Below are 5,301 nucleotides of genomic sequence, written 5' to 3'. Positions count from 1 at the left end.
CCCGGGACACGCCTCCCGACTCGGCCGGCGCCCAATCAAAAGGCACGGAGAGCCGCGGGGGGCGGGACTAGCCGCAGATGACAGGTTGTGGGGCGAATGGAAAACCAGGCGGGTCCAAGAGGGAGTGGTAGCAGCGCACGAAAAGCCCCGGCCCTAAGATCCGCCTTTTCGACGGCTCCGCCCAATGAGGGAGGGCAGCGGGAGGAACGGACGGCGAGTGTGGCCAATGGAAACCCAGGCCTGCTCGGCGAAGGGTGGACGGAGGGAGGGAGGAAAGGCTGAGGCGAAAAAACAACTGACGTGGCAGGTGGCCAATCAGCGATCGTGCTGGCTCCTGAGGAAACCCCGTATGGGAGAGGCTAGGAGAGCGTGGAACGAAGCCGTGATTGACGCGCGATGTGACCAATCGGCCGTTAGGCGGGTTTTCGGAGGCGGTCTCTGCGAAGGGACGGCCGGCACCACAATTCGATGGACTGGAAGTCACACCAATCAGAGGGAAGAGAGAGAAGGCGGGACGAGGGGCTGACAGGGAGAGCGACCTATCAGCGATCGGGCGGGATGCCAGGCGAAGGCTGGGAGCCAATCAGGAAGGGGAGCAGATCGAAAGCGACCAATGGGAGCGGCTGTGACGGGCTCGGGCGAAGCCCCGGAGGGCTGGGCGGGCCCGGCCCGTGCTGGGGAATGTGGCGGAAAAGGCGCCATTTTATGTGAGCGCCGAGCGCCTGCCCCCGCCCCCACTTAAGGAAGGGAGCCGCCCTGAGCCCCCCTGTCGCGACACCCCGCCCCCCGCAGCCTGTCGCGACAGCGCGCCCCTCCCCCCGCCTCGTCACCCGGCCCCCCCAGCGCCCCTCCCCCCGCCTTGTCACCCGGCCCCCCCCCAGCGCCCCTCCCCCCGCTGTCACCGCCCCCGCCTCGTCACCCTGCCCCCCGGCCCCCCCCCAGCGCCCCTCCCCCCGCTGTCACCGCCCCCGCCTCGTCACCCTCCCCCCGGCTCCCTCAGCGCCCCTCCCCCCGCCTCGTCACCCTGCCCCCCCAGCGCCCCTCCCCCCGCTGTCACCGCCCCCACCTCATCACCCTGCCCCCCGGCCCCCCCAGCGCCCCTCCCCCCGCTGTCACCGCCCCCGCCTCATCACCCTGCCCCCCGGCCCCCCCCCCAGCGCCCCTCCCCCCGCTGTCACCGCCCCCGCCTCGTCACCCTCCCCCCGGCTCCCTCAGCGCCCCTCCCCCCGCTGTCACCGCCCCCGCCTCGTCACCCTCCCCCCGGCTCCCTCAGCGCCCCTCCCCCCGCCTCGTCACCCTGCCCCCCCAGCGCCCCTCCCCCCGCTGTCACCGCCCCCACCTCATCACCCTGCCCCCCGGCCCCCCCAGCGCCCCTCCCCCCGCTGTCACCGCCCCCGCCTCATCACCCTGCCCCCCGGCCCCCCCCCCAGCGCCCCTCCCCCCGCTGTCACCGCCCCCGCCTCGTCACCCTGCCCCCCGGCCCCCCCCCCCAGCGCCCCTCCCCCCGCTGTCACCATGGCCCCCCCAGCGCCCCTCCCCCCGCGGTCACCGCCCCCGCCTCGTCACCCTGCCCCCCCGACCCCCCCCAGCGCCCCTCCCCCCGCCTCGTCACCGCCCCCGCCTCGTCACCCTGCCCCCCCAGCGCCCCTCCCCCCGCGGTCACCGCCCCCGCCTCGTCACCCTGTCCCCCCAGCGCCCCTCCCTCCGCGGTCACCGCCCCCGCCTCGTCACCCTGTCCCCCCAGCGCCCCTCCCCCCGCGGTCACCGCCCCCGCCTCGTCACCCTGTCCCCCCAGCGCCCCTCCCTCCGCTGTCACCGCCCCCGCCTCGTCACCCTGCCCCCCCGGCCCCCCTCCCCCCGTGGTCACCGCCCCCGCCTCGTCACCCTGCCCCCCAGCGCCCCTCCCTCCGCTGTCACCGCCCCCGCCTCGTCACCCTGCCCCCCAGCGCCCCTCCCCCCGCTGTCACCGCCCCCGCCTCGTCACCCTGCCCCCCAGCGCCCCTCCCCCCGCTGTCACCGCCCCCGCCCCGTCACCATCGCCCCCCTCCTCCCGAGCGCCCCTCCCCCCGCCTCGTCACCATGGCCCCCCTTCCCCAGTACACCACCCTCCGCCTGTCACCTCCCCCGCCCCTTTCACCATGGCTCCCCCGACCCCCCCATTGCACCTCCCCACCTGATCCTGTCACTGGTAGGGCCACCCTTCCCCCAGGACCCCTTCGCAACAACCCTCCCAAGAGCCTGTCGTGTCAGCCCCTCCCCCCACAACACCCTGAGTGCCTGTCAGGACAGCCTGTGCCTCCGCCCTGCCAGTGTGGGGGACACAGTCCACCTGTGGAACTCCCTGCCACAGGATGTTGAGAAGACCAGGGCTTGAACAGGGTTCGAAGAGGAGCTACATGAATTCATGGAGGTTAGGTCCATCTATACTTATTAGCCATGATGGGCAGAGAGGGTGACCCCATCCTCTGTTTGTCAGAAGGTGGGAGTGAGCAACAGGGATGAGTCACTTGATGATTCGCTGTTCTGTTCACACCCTTAGGGCATCTGGCATGGGCCACTGTCGCAAGACAGGATACGGGGCTAGATGGACCTTTGGTCTGACCCAATGTGGCCATTCTTATGTTCTTTTGACTGTCCCCACTCTACAGCCACATCACCCATGAACACAGTGTTGTCACCCAGAAACATTACAGTCCTGCAGTCTTTCCACCACTGAACATCTCAGCATCTCACAAGTGTGTCACCCTCCATATCCCATTGGGACTACTACACCCGTCTCCTCAAGATTCACTTATTCTTGTCATCGCAAGACATTATTATTGGACATCGTAGTGTCCTTGCAAGCCCCTCCTTGTCTTCTCAGGCTACAGACATGGTATTCTGAGATGGCACACCTCCCATCAAAAAATTGACACAACACACTGAGACACAGCTATGCCCCTCAGACACCCACTCCATTTTCTCTCAAGATGCTAACAAGTATTACTCTGTATCCACAAAAACAATGAGGTGTCCTGTGGCACCTTAGGGTACATCTACACTACACAGTTATTTAGGAATAAGCTCTTCTGGAATAGTTATTCCAAAATAGCTTATTTTCAAAATAGCACAGCTACACTGCAGGGAAACCTCAAAATTAGTCCAAAGCTGGCTTGCCTAATGTAGATGTGTGCCATCTTGATTTGGAGCCCCAGGAGGAATAACTTAGAATGGCCCTGGTGGGGGCTATTTCAAAATAGCACAAGTGGAGCATCTACAGCTATTTGGAAATAGCTATTTCGGAATAGGCATTATTCTTCATAGATAAACTTAAAAAACAACAAATAGTCTGGAAGCACTTTAAAGACTAACAAAACATGCAGATGGTATCATGAGCTTTTGTGGACACAGCCCACTTCTTCAGATGACCAGAGTGTTGTAGAATGAGGTTTACAGAAGTCGGAGTAACCATCCGTTATTTCAAAATTATTTCAAAATAATGGAATTGCAGTGTAGATGCTCACATAGTTATTTTGGAATAACACCCTGTTGTTCTGAAATAACTTTGCTGTGTAGACACACCCTTAAAGATTAACAGATTTATTTGAGCATAAGTTTTATGGGCTAAAAACTCACTTTGACAGACCTGTTATCGGCTCGTCACCCAGAGTGCTCAGCACAGCACATCTTCAGACCCTGTCCCCATAGCGGGCACATGACTCTGGCAGCAACCCATTCCCCTTATACCCCGTCGCAACAGCTTTTTCCCTAGTCTCTGTCACAACAGTACAACCCCCCAGAGCTAGGGTTGCCAGGTGTCTGGTTTTGAACCGGACAGTCCAGTATTTGAGCTTTCTGTTCAGAAAACAACTTGAAAAAAATATAAATGAGAAAATACAAATGTCCGGTATTTTCTAAATAAGATGTAATATAGATTGTGATGTAATGTCAAGTATGTCCAGTATTTTTGTTGAAATCATCTGGCAACCCTATAGAGCCGGTTACCATGTCTGACAAAAGTGGCATTTTGCTCATGAAAGCTTATGCCCAAATAAATCTATTAGTCTTTAAGGTGCCACAGGACTTGAAGAAGCTAACGTGTTTCCCTAGAAATTTTCCTGGAAGTCATGCATCCCCCTGAGACTTTCTCCACACCACTCCTCACTCCCCCGAAACACCATGGTGTTGCCTCAGTTGTCACCTTATCCTGTGTCCTTTAATATGCTGCTACCGAGTGTTTTTCAGGAGTCTGGGCCCACCTTAGGGTGCAGAACAATTTCCCTGCCAGGCCTCACTGGAAGGTCAGGCCCAGCACTGTATGAGAATAGACATCATGTTCTTTCCTACCCACCTGCCTAAGGAGCCACCCAAAAATCATGACTCTGGCTCCCCAAAATCTTCAATTTGGCTTCAGAATGATACGTCGTCTTTTTCTTTGCCTCTTGGTTTTTGAACCTGTAAGCGATGCTCACTTCATGTTTTCAAGCTTTTACAATGATGAAGGCCACAATATTACTTTTTAAATGAAAGCTAAGATTGAGTCTCATCTAATCGGAGACTTCAGAAGCTGGGGCTTTAAGAAAAACTCAAAATAGCATGGGTTTGTTTCATAAACATGAGGCTGGCGTTCCAGCATGGATGAATTTCTGCATTGCTTCCGAATGGTATGTTGTTTCTTGTTTATCTTAATATTGTGACATTCAATGGAGCCAAGGAAGGTGAAATTGGCACTTCTTTTAACAAATGAGGTGTGGAAGGGGTGGAGTTCACCCTTAGCTCAGATGAATGGACCCTAGGTAGAGACATGAAGACACCTTGGCTGTTGCTTGGCTGTAGGGGTGTGAATGTTTAATGGGTTTACTGGTTAAGGTTAACCCATGGGAGCTGGAGCAGTTGGCTGGCAGTTTTCTGCAGCTGTTCTCGATGCTTTCACACACTTCTTATTGTGTGCTGCTAGCAGCTCCAGGTCAGAAGCTAGAGCACTGCTGCACTAATGCCAAGTGGAAATCCAACACGCCAACGTAAGAAGTGGAGGTGATTGAGAATGGTAAGGCTTGCAGACAGCTTGAGGTCTTGAGTAAGCCTGGGCCACACTGCGAGTGGAACAGTTCTGCAGCCGTTTCCTGATGTGGATGAGATGGAATGAAACATTCTCTTCATGTTGATTTTGGAGGCTTCATTGAGATCAAGAGGTCAAAGGTACAAATCGTGGTCTGAACCCTCTCAATGCTTCTTGACTGAATCTCTTGGAGAAGGATCTGAACACAGTCTTAAGACCAACTGCAGTTTGCCTTTTTTTTCTCTCTCAGCAGCTGGGAAATT

The sequence above is a fragment of the Pelodiscus sinensis genome, chromosome 19 (genome assembly GCF_049634645.1).
Source record: "Pelodiscus sinensis isolate JC-2024 chromosome 19, ASM4963464v1, whole genome shotgun sequence".
NCBI classification, from domain to species: domain Eukaryota; kingdom Metazoa; phylum Chordata; order Testudines; family Trionychidae; genus Pelodiscus; species Pelodiscus sinensis.
This window is presented reverse-complemented; position numbering follows the sequence as displayed.